Source organism: Puma concolor, chromosome F2 (assembly GCF_028749965.1).
Source record: "Puma concolor isolate L17-30 chromosome F2, mPumCon1.1.hap2, whole genome shotgun sequence".
Lineage (NCBI taxonomy): Eukaryota > Metazoa > Chordata > Mammalia > Carnivora > Felidae > Puma > Puma concolor.
In genome coordinates, this window is record NC_141684.1 from 34,230,784 (window position 1) to 34,243,163 (window position 12,380).

At 36.1% G+C, this 12,380-nt stretch overlaps 1 protein-coding gene across 49 annotated transcripts in view; it reads right to left on the reverse strand.

Annotated features, from left to right (window-relative positions):
- The window catches only part of RIMS2 (regulating synaptic membrane exocytosis 2), a 614,335-nt gene that overhangs the window by 337,859 nt on the left and 264,096 nt on the right, over positions 1–12,380 (reverse strand). Inside the window, exon 1 of one of the 49 annotated variants that reach the window (XM_086695430.1) lies at positions 3,427–3,703. The exons of the other annotated variants lie outside the window; for them this stretch is intronic. The gene's annotated coding sequence lies outside the window, so the exon portion shown is untranslated. Of the gene's footprint in view, positions 1–3,426; positions 3,704–12,380 lie in introns of those variants that run through there. 49 annotated transcript variants of the gene reach the window in all.

Below are 12,380 nucleotides of genomic sequence, written 5' to 3' on the forward strand. Positions count from 1 at the left end.
CCCTAAGTAAGCTGTCTTTCTGGTAGGCAAGACAATCAGCAAATAAATTAGGCACTACACAAATAAAGGCAATTCCATACAGTGGTAAATACTATGAAAGAAAATTGAAACAGGGCAAATTTATGAAACGTATCTGAAGGAAGCTACTTTTGGTAAGAAATGTCTTCCTGAAAAGGTACATTTGAACCAAGACCTCAGTAATGTAGGTACACTGAGTGCAGCCCATTTATATAAAATATACAACTTCACTGGAAATGTTTTGGGTGTTCTCATTCAGTTACTATCACTTTGGTTTTTGTTGTTGTTGTTTACTGAAAACTGTGTTATAAAATATAAAATCTACCAAATTCTTGATTGCTTGATATAAATCACGGATTTTCCAGGTAGTTCATCTCTAGAATCCATCTAAAATCAGCCCATCAAGCCTCCTCCTGTACCCTTCCTTTTCAAAAGATTTCATGCTCTCAAACTGAGAAAATTCCAATTCCACATTATACTTGATCCCAGTTGGGAGTCAAAAGAAAAATGACCAGATTAAATCAGAATGAAGGGGTATTGGCTTTATAATATTATTTTAAAAAACTTACATGCCTTAAGATTGTTAATACAAATTAATCTCTAAAATGTGGGACCTAAGGCCATACAAGAAAGTAAAATAAATAAATAAATAAATAAATAAATAAATAAATAAATAAATAAATCGGAAAATGCTAACAGAGAAATTGGATATTTTGAAGGCAATTCAACCTAACAGTGGCCTTCCTCCTCCTTACTATACTTCTTCCCTAAGTAATCTTACCCATTTCTATCCAGGAATGTATATTATACTCTAAAGCAAGAAGGTTCATGAGGACCAGCAACTGGGTCTATGGACTCTGGCACATAATAGATGCTCAATAAATATCTGTTGAATTAAAGAACTGGTTAATTCTCCCTTAGATGATCTCTACTTTTCATGATATGCTCTTTCCTTCTATACCCAAACCCACCAATTTACTAAAATAGTCTAGTTATTCTCTTTCCCCTACTGCTGTCTTGGCAGTGATAACACTATCAGGGAAAGGAAGGAACTGCTTTTCTTAGTAGTGCATGTTGCATGTTACTTTGGCTTTTGTTGTTGAGCTTCAAAATCCAACAATCGTTTATAAAATGATTTCTTTGGCAAATGTACTCTGAGTGTCAATCACTTTACAATTAAACATTTAAAACAAAACCTCTTTGTAAATTAGGGGATGCTAGTAATACATTTAGCATCACACTTGGTGTTATGGGACAGAGGGAGAGCGGAGAAAAGAAAACATGTCATTCCCTGAGGAATGAACATAAATTTTTGAAAGTGAGTAGAGTACAAATAAAGTGACTACAGTGAGCCTTTACAATAGAAAAAATATATTCTATTTTATTGGTAAATAATATTTATCATAGAATTCAGTTCCAAAAGAAAGCCTATTATTAATTAGCACTTAGAAAGTCATCTAAGTGCTAAATCATACCTTAGAAAAATTGAATTCAACATTAAATCCAGCAATCACATTGTTCTAGAGATTATGAAATTTGCCTGAAGCATCTGAATCATCCTGTAGATGCTGATTTGTACTGGATTTAAGTAAAAATAGAACAGTGCTCATGATTTCTGAAATTGGGATAACTATTGTCACTGTTACTTAACATGAAATTAAGTTTTTAAAGATGCATTTTAAGGTATAGTATCTTATAGTATATTAAAGCTATGCTGGGAGCGAGGCAAGTTTTATTCTACGACTACTCTTGTCAAACAATGAAGAATCTGCTGTCACTTAGTCCAAAATATTAAAATATTCTGTCAAATAATTTTACCAACTAGATCATGAATTACTTCATTTTTACTCTCCTTTAAATTAAAACTGTTGTGTTTTCTTAGACACCATACATTTTTTCCAGGAACTGAAGAAAACCTATGAAAATTCAAGTACTATATCACTAATCTCCATCTTCCCTACTGCCCTTTATAAGCAAGTCTTAGCATTTATTCTTATTAGGTGGAAAACATCTAATAGGTAAAAGAATATAATGATAAATTATACAATTCTCTAAACAATCATAAAGGATTTAACACTATTTCACGCACAAATTATAATTCAGAAGAATGGAACAATTCATCCAAGATGTTATATGTCACTTAATCCTTCCAAGATGCTGAGATATTAAGAGGCAGGATCCAAAATTATGCCTTTCTTTAGAATAAAATGTATTTGTGACATCATATGGTGCCTTACTTTTTACCTCTATGCTTCAATCGATCCCTATTTCTGATATAACAATATCAGTATATATATATTTGTATTCACTTTATATGTGCCTCATATCTGTTCATCTTACCTCTTTATTGAAATCTAGGTTATTACAATTATTTTCTCTCTCACCATATTATAGTGTAGCATTTCTGTTCATTGCTTGTAATTATTTTATCATATGGACTATTCAATCTATTTCTAAATATTCTAGCTATATATTCACTATATCCTCTATAATAAATGTTACTCTGATTAGAGCAAGAAATTACCAAATAGTCTCTTTAAAGCTCTGTGTCTAAAACTCAGATTGACTGATAGAAAAACTCCAAATAAAGATTCTTTCCCAATTAAAGTCATTTTCAACAATTTCCCAAAGGCAGTCTCAACTTACATACTGTGTAACAATTCATCATGTTTCTACCATATTTACAACTTTAACCATGCTATGTAGTTTGCGTTATTATACCACCTATGATACCAACTACATATACTACAAAAAAAATCATTCAGGCTCTGAAAATATAATCTGGTATAAAATATTTGAAAACATTTATAAAGACAGTGAAAGCTTACATGGAAACTTAAGCTTTAATATTTATTTGTTTTTAATTCTTAAGACCTATACAATTTTTAAGAATCATGATATTGAAAGTAAAGAATTTGAAGACTGTTAATTTCTTCAAATTCAAATTTTATGCTATTCAATTAAGTACTACCTATAGGAAAGTCTCTTATTCATAACCTTTATTAGTAGAGATCATTAAACTACTGTCATTTATAAGTAAAAGAAGAGAAATGATATTTGAAGAATCAATAACCTGAAAAAAACCCTCTATCTTTATAAAAGCTTTATAAAGCATGGTTATTGCTAAATAAATTTAAAATGATTTATTTTAATTCTACACAATTCTAACCATATAGTTTAAACATAACATTGTAATCAAATTTGGAAATTTGAAACCATTAAGACACATTAAATCAAGGAATTAACAGAAATACAGGATCCTGTAAAATATGAAATATACAGACTCTATTCCTAGAATTTCTACGAAAAGCTTTTAACAAATCAAACAATTCATATTCATCAAAAAAACACACAAAAAAGACCAAACTTTTTTTTAACACAACATTTAACACATTTTTATAGTTTTACCTTGTGTTCAACCAATGCACATCTGTCCAGCATGAAGCATCATTGTTGACAAAAATACATCAACGCTGTGCCAGGCAGTGCTTTCATTTAATCCTTCTCTAGTTCTAGCAAAATCATAGGATCCACCCTTAATCAGATGATTTGAAAACCTCTACGTGCTTACAATCATTTTTTTTTTCCAAAACTGAATTACTAAAAATTTACACACAAAACAGCACTCATTCATGGATGGAGTCATAGAATCCTGTAGTGATGAGCCTGTTAAGAAAAAGGTTACTCTGTAATGCTGTTACTATGTGGCTGTATATAGCTCCAGGTCAAGTAAGAATGTACCCTGTAAGGAGGATTATGGTACTTAGCTGATTAGTGCCTCACAATACTGAATACCAAATGCATCCTACACGCATGGCATTTGTGGGGACTAGACTTAAAATGGACAGATTGAGAAATCTGTAAACCACATTCTCCTACATGAATTACAGTATTTCTAAAATAAGAGATATCATTGTGTTTGTTATTGATGTCCCCCCTGTGCTGCTGTCACTTATAAGATGTATGGTGACAATAAAAGTCATTGATGGTTTAACAAGCCTATTTGATAATTTCTTTTTGATTATTCACTAAGTTTCTTAATCTTCAGTAAAAAGAGAATGCTTCCCCAGAGGTATAATGGGAAAGGGAATAGCAGTCAGTGAGCTTCATAAAAAATAATGGGTTCCATGAACTAAGAAGTTCATCAGACACTGAGTTTAAGTCAAGTTTTGCTCCCTTTATCACTTACTCTCTCAATGACTCTATTCGGTCACTCAAAAAAAAAAAAAAAAAAAAAAAGTAAGGACAATAACACCACAGATTCCTTTCTACCAGAAACTAATCATCAAGATGTTAATAACTTCTGAGAGTTATATGTAAGTGATTCCACATAAACTTATATAAAACTGAGGAAAGGCCAGTGTTTGAAGAGTGGGGAAAGATGCAAAACTACTGTGCTGTTTTTTGGTCTCCTGAATTTCAAGTTTAAATGAGAGTCTAGGAATATGTGGTAGCACCATTCAAACTATTTGTGCAGTATTCATCTACACGATTCTCTCCTAGATTTAAGTCTAAATCTTGGAGAGGTTGTGGAGGGGTGGCAGGGACAGATAAAGTAATTCTTACTCACTGAGATTCCTAATAGAGATTTGTAGATTATTGAAACAAATGCGATAAAAATTCAGGATCACTCATTTTCATAGGAATGTGAAGCAATAACAAAAGTCACCCATTTAGACCCCATAGCTCATATTAAAGTGAAAAAAAAAAAAAAAAGATTCCACAGAATACTGTGATTCTTCCAAGCTGATAAGTCCCAAAGATTTCACAATATTACAGTTGATATTATGATAGCAAAGCTTCCTCCTTTATTTTTCCTTCCATTCACTTTGCCCACCTCTGTGAGTCCTCTAAGCAGTGTTGTCCCAGCTATAATGTACACTCTCTGTTGCCAATCATCTCCTCCGCCATCAACCTTGTTTCCTTCTCCATTCCGTTGTCCACCACAGACCTTCATTCATATCATTCATATCATTCCTAATATGTTTCCTCTCTATCAATCTTTCTAGGTCTTCAGTTTGTTTCTCCCTACACTTCGGGAGTCGTATTTTCCTTTTAGGACTATTTTCTCCATTTAAAAAAAAATTTGTTTTAATGTTTTTATTTATTTTTGAGACAGAGAGAAACAGAGCATGAGCAGGGGAGGGGCAGAGAGAGAGGGAGACACAGAATCTGAAGCAGGCTCCAGGCTCTGAGCTGTCAGCACAGAGCCCGACGCGGGGCTCGAACTCACGGACTGTGAGATCATGACCTGAGCCGAAGTCGGACGCTTAAAAGACTGAGACACCCAGGCGCCCCTCCCATTTTTAATTCTTTTCTTTTACACTTTTTTAAATTTTAATTCTTTGGGTAAGTACTTCCTATGCATTCAAATTTATGAGGACCGAATTTGGGATTTAAAAGGATTTCATGAGACTATTTATAATTGTAGTATCCATCGACTTCTTCAGAAGTACAAAATAACAAAAAGATTCTATGAATCAGATACCAGTGTAAATAATTTTTATTTCATTCATGATGATATTTTCAACTTACGTTTGAAAGATGAAGACCTTGTGTATTCAAATCTCTAGAAAATGGTGCAGAAGTGATGTTGCCCTCTACTAACCCATTGTGCCACTCCCTTCCTCCCACTATCCCTCCCCAAACTGCCACAAAGATTAGGAACCATTGTATATCAGAAGACAGTTTCAACCGGTAGTGATTTAAGTTCTCCTCTTTAAGGTGAGGAGTCCTTCTTTAAGGACTTCATTAAGCCTTCTTTCTGAATTTATGACAGCCTTGGAAACAACCCTACAATATTCAATGAAAACAATACAAGGAAGTACCATGAGCAAGATAGGAGAAATAGAAGGGAAAAAAAAGTATAAATACGTTTAACTAACAACTACCCTCCATAATCATCAGTGAAAGACCCCAGAAAGAGTTATTTTACTCCATTCTCCCCTGAAATCTTTCTATGATTTCAATATCACAGTTACTTTACGGAACTCCAGTTATTGGTTTAATATACCTTTGCATTCTCTCCTCACAGTTATTCAATAGAGAAGAAAACCTCTTCATATAAAAGGAAACAAACACATCCACAAATATATATCAAATTAAAAAATCGATACTGCTTATCTGCAAACCAAAGACGCATATAATTAATTCTCATCTTAAGTGTTCATTTCCTTACTGGGAAAAAGAATAATACGGTGTTTTAAAATACGGAAAACAGGGGCGCCTGGGTGGCGCAGTCGGTTAAGCGTCCGACTTCAGCCAGGTCACGATCTCGCGGTCCGTGAGTTCGAGCCCCGCATCGGGCTCTGGGCTGATGGCTCAGAGCCTGGAGCCTGTTTCCGATTCTGTGTCTCCCTCTCTCTCTGCTCCTCCCCCGTTCATGCTCTGTCTCTCTCTGTCCCAAAAATAAATAAACGTTGAAAAAAAAATTAAAAAAAAAAAATACGGAAAACATCGATAAATGTGTTTAAAGAGAAAAAGTGCATTCCATCTCAGTTAATGGTAACTCTTTCCTTCTAGTTGCTCATCCAACCCATGAGGAAATTCTATAGGACCTACCTTCAGAATGCATCCCGAACCTAAACACTTCTCACCATCTCACCACCTCCTCTAGCACAAGCCCGGTGAAGTCATCACCATTTTTCATGTGATATACTGCGAAAACTTCCTAACTGGCCTCTCTGCTTCCACGCTGTCCCCCTTCACCTCAGTGTCAACACAGCAGCAAGAAAGCAAGTCAAATATGCTTGAAGCCAGTTGGTAGCTCCCTATTTTGCTGACCAGGCCTAGGGGATGTGGTGCCCGTCACTCTCTGGCCTGGCCTCCTCCCCTCCCGCTCCCCTGCTGGCTCACTCAGGATCCAACCGCGTCTTCCCTGCATTTTCTCACTTTAGGACCATTGCTCTGGCAGCTCCCTCTGCCTGGAATCCCGCTCCTCCAGATATCAGCAGACATTTTCTAAACATCTCGTCAGTAGAGACCTTCGTTATTCATTCCTCATATCTCACCTTCCCAAGAGGCCTATCCTGACCACCCATGACTGCGACCTGTCTCCAACCCTGTACCCCCATTCCCGATCCCCTAAACCTACTTTATTGTTTTTAATCTTTTTCAGAACACTTATCTCCTTCTAATTATAATGTATTTTTTATTTGTTTCCTGTTATGTACACGTTGTAGGCAAGGACCACTGTTTTGGTCATGTGATCCCCAAATACCTGGCACATAGTAGATAATAAATATTTATTGAATAAATAAATAAAGCAACATAAGCAAGGTAATTTTTACACTACAACAAAAATAAATGTCATCTGTCCTATTCGACCAGCCTATCTACCATAGAAACATACAAGGATTAGCCAAAACCTACACTGTTTGTTTTCTTTTTTGTATTTTACCTTAAAAACTAAACTCACAAATTACCCAAAATACCACTTCCAAGGGAACAAATAAAAGATGTGCCTTCAATGCGCGAGTTTTGAGAATATCAACCTCTTCATTCTCCCAGCCCCTGGTTTTTTTTTCTGTCCAATTTTGTTGATTTGTAAGAGCGATTTGAGAATTTGAGTGACTTTTTCAGAGATGTAGAGAAAACCGCATTGCTGAGATAAGTAGGAAGAAGCAAGGAGTTAAAAAAGAGGCTGTTTTTTGATAGAGAACAGAAAGAATCTTGCCACCAATATGCATGAGAATACAACTCAATTAAATTATTTTAGAGAGTGACAGGTACAGAGAAAGCTCTTATTAAACAGGATTTTTCTTGGAAGAGAATTGATGATAACCAACTCAGTACAGTACTGTTTGGAGCCAACTACCATGACAAAATTAACACACACACACACACACACACACACACACAATCTATTTTATTTAAATGTAGGGCACTTCATTATACCAGTATTTGAGGTCACAGAAGTTTTCCTATATAATTCCTGTATGCTCATATGCCAATAAATACATAACATGCAATGTATCTTCACACAAAGCTAAAGGAACGGGCACAGATTATTTCTACATGCTCTCCAACTTCAGATCTGACCATTAGACCAATTAAAGAAACCTGATTTATCTTCAAGTTAACAGAATGTTCTTCCTCAGAGAATTCAGCACCTAACATCTGCCCGCCAGCAAAATCTGTCGGTGCTCCTTAGCCATCTATACCAATATTGCATTGCTTCAAGTTATGCCTCAATCAGCCCCCCTGTTTACATATGTAGTATTCTCTGGAAGACAGATACTCTTGATTCTTTCATTCTTTAAGACCAGTAAAACACTATAAAATCGAATCTTTAGTAGACTGTCTTCAAAAGTGGCTGAAAGCAATATACAATTCTATCTCAGGATACCACTGTCTTCACTCTATTCCCAGTCTGAGAAAGTCTGCCCCAATCCCATATATCTATACCATAAAAGTATTAATGCATAATGGAAATTTTAAGGAAGCTGTACTGAGGAGTTAAAAAAGACAGCATTGTACCCCATAGAGCATTACATAAAACATCCTCCTTTTAATAATTCTTTAATTCTCCCTTTAGTAAAGCTCTCTTAGCCTCTTACCATCTGGTCTCCCACACTCCTCTACAAATTTCCTGTGCCAGTGTTGTGTTATAGTTAGTCACTCCCCCACCCCCGAAAAAGTATAACGGAGTTCAACCCTAAATAACATGAGACGTGATGTGATGAGGTCCACTGGTGGGGCTGAGCTTTGTGAAAGAAGGATGGTTAATTTTAACAAGTGCATTTGTGTGGTTTCATGATATTTAACATATGATATTCTCTTTTAAACACCACATTGAAAGGGGATATTATTTAAGAGGCATGTCTGAAACCATGAGAGTGATGAGTCATCAGATCAGACACTGGAGTTGGGATTTTCTTTGCAACATGGACATGTTTTTAAATATAACTGCCTCCAAATAAATGATGCATTTTACCACTTGTATGGCAAAGTTGCTTTAGCAATTTTTAAAGTAACTGATAAAAATAAAACCACACAGTAAAATTACTTCTTTACCCTTTAATTTGGGCCTAATCTCTAAAAATGTATTAGGTAAAAAGCAAAATAGAGGTGAATTTTTCAGTTACTTTAAGTCTTATAAGTGAAGAAAATAGGAAATGTACTCTGGAAACAACGAATGAATATCTGTTGTTGTCACTGTCACTGATTCTCTTCTTTCTCAGGAGGGAAGGAATGTCTCCTCCATACTCAGCTTTGTGGTTTGGACTGAACTGGCCTCACATGCCCAGGGGTGCACGATGATTAGCAGAGCATTGTCCCTGCATGTACCATCCCTATTCATGACTGCACAATGACCTAAGCTGGTCCCATCACAGTGACTTAAAAACATGTGTCTGACAGTGCTGAGACAGATTCCTGTTTTATGATTGAGGATTCATGGAACTCTCAGAGCTACTGAAATCAATTCAGAGTTGGGGGAGTCCTCCCAAAACGAAATCAATTTAGTGAGACCAAGTGACAAAAATGGAAAGAAAGAAATTAGGTCCTGAGTCGTGTTAAATGAGATTCAGGATCAATCCCACGGTAACATTTATCTCTGGAGTTTTCAATTAGGTAAATAATAAGTCCCCTTTATTTTTTTTTAAGCCAGACTCATTTGAATTTTCTATAACTTGCAACTGAAGTCTTCTTGGCTGACATAGAATCTGCAATACGTACTCCTAAGTCTATGTGTTACTTTCTCATTAGCTGTCAATGATGCTAATGAACTCTGTTTCTAAGAAAATTGGTTCTACCTTTGTGAAAAGTAAGCATGCTGGGACCTCTATGTATATTGCAGTCACATGATTTCTTTAAAGTGTTTCCTATTTTTTTAAAGTTTTTATCTAAATTCCAATTAGTTTAACATACGGTGTAATATCAGTTCCACGTGTACAATATAGTGATTCAACACTTAACGTGTCACACCCAGTGTTCGTCACAAGTGCACTCCATAATCCCGATCACCTTTTTAACCCATTTCCCCACCCACCTCCCCTCTGGTAACCATCAGTTTGCTCTCTATAGTTAAGAATCTGTTTCTTGGTTTGCCTCTCTCTCTCTCTTGCTCTCTCTCTCTCTCTCTCTCTTTGCCTTTGCTTGTTTATTTTGTTTCTTAAATTCGACATATCAATGAAATCATACGGTATTTGTCTTTCCCTGAATGACTTATTTTGCTTCGCATAATATTCTCTAGCTCCATCCATGCTGTTTCAAATGGCAACATTTCATTCTTTTTTATGGCTAACTAATATTCCACTGTATATATCTGTATGCCACATCTTTATCCATTCACCAATCGATGGACACTTGGGTTGTTTCCATAATTTGGCTTGGCTATTGTAGATATTGCTGCTATAAACATCAGGGTGCTTGTATCCTTTTGAATTAGAATTTTCGTATTCTCTGGGTAAATACCTGGTACTGCAATTACTGGATCATAGGGTAGTTCTATTTTTTGAGAAACCTCCATACTATTTTCCAGAATGACTGCACCAGTTTGTATTCCCACCAACATTTCTTATTTTACACTAAAAATAGTCATTAAATGAGACCGAAATCTCTTCGGAGATCAAAAATCACAAGGTTGAATGTTTCATATAAAATTTCATATGATAATTATGACATTAGACTTGTTCTATTTAAGGCTAGAAAGTGATCAAGTCACACTCAACATGTTTCAAAGCAACAGCAACAAGCTGCTTTTTTAAAGTAATGCACCTTAAACTATCCCCCACTCAATGTCTAAACTATTTAAGAAATGCATATAAGAGATAGAGCATGAATTATTACCTCTATTACTGGTAAAACTTAATTTGGAGAACTGGCCTAGATCCATGTAAAAGCAGGTTTCCTATGGGGCACCTGGGCAGCTCAGTCGGTTAAGCGTCCAACTTTGGCTCAGGTCATGATCTCAAGGTCTGAGTTCGAGCTCCGCCTAGGGCTCTGTGCTGACAGCTCAGAGCCTGGAGCCTGCCTCAGATTCTGTGTCTCCCTCTCTGCCTCCCCCACTCACGCTCTCCCTCTGTCTCAAAAATAAATAAACATTAAGAAAAAAGTTTAAAGCAGGTTTCCTAACACCAGGCCTCAGAATCATACAAAAACACCTATCCAGGTACAGACAACACTGGTTTATGCTTATCCCTGTAAAAATAAAGGCAGGAACAGAAGAGTATGTTTGCTATCTGTAAGCAGCTTATTTCTGAGAGAAAGAGAAAAAGAAAGCACTACTTATGCTGACTTCCTTATCCCCAAGGGCAGAGTGGAACAGAGAGCTGAGGGAAGCCAGGAGTATTATTCTAGTGCAGCCCTCTCCACATGGAAGGAAACATAGGACTGAGGAAGCAGGGTATCCTATCTACCATTTGAGTCTACAATCGTGTGAAGTTAAAGCAATTCTACTGAACACAGGACTTCATGATTTAGGGTTCAAAATACACTTTGCTTAAACTGTAGATTGAGAAGATAGCAGGAAGAAATTACACCTTTCTAGGGTTCATAGGGTTGAACCAGGACCAAAAGCAAAACAGACTGGTAGACACAGCTGGTTGCTTACTGAATATATCTAAATCTCTTTTCTTTCTTACAAAAGATTTATTTGCCAGGCTCTTTTGTGGCTAGGGATGGTCATGTGACATAGTTCAGGTCAACAACATTCAGATAGAAGTTGACTAGATACAGCTTCTACAAAGCTATTTATTCCAAATGAAAAGAGATAAAGCCAGCTAGCATATACCTTTCATACTTTGTCCTTCCTCCTTTTTGAATGGAATGTGGTCCTATTCCTATAACTCAGCAGATCTCTTTTAACCATGAATTTGAGGGCTACATACTGTGGGTAGCAGGGCAGGAAACAACAACAAAAAGTGTAGGTCTCCTCGAGCTGACTTATCTCCAGACTTGTTTTTATCTACGGAAATCATAAACTCCTTCTTTATTTAAGCATGCAGCTATGAAATTCATGTTACATATAGCTAAACACAATAATAACTGAGGCCAGACAAAGACTTGTCTCTAGTGAGAATTCTAAGACATATCTAGGATCATTAGTAACCTGGCTGCTATTTCAGTAGAAAATAAACAAGTGAAAAAGGTCTAGGAACAGAAAATACGTACAAATTTACAGATAAATATAAGCCAAAGGGAGAGTGATTTCAAATGAAAGAGGCAAAATGGTATAGTACAAATAATACTTCCCTATCAAGTGGTGCACTGCCACCTGCCTATTGTAAACCCCTCCTTCCAACTTTGTGTTCAGTGACGTCACATTGGTACCTTAAAATCAGCCATGTTGGGACACAGTCATTTACATCATGAAAACTGGTAAATGCTACAAATCCGGTGGTTCCCCCCCCCCCCACCTT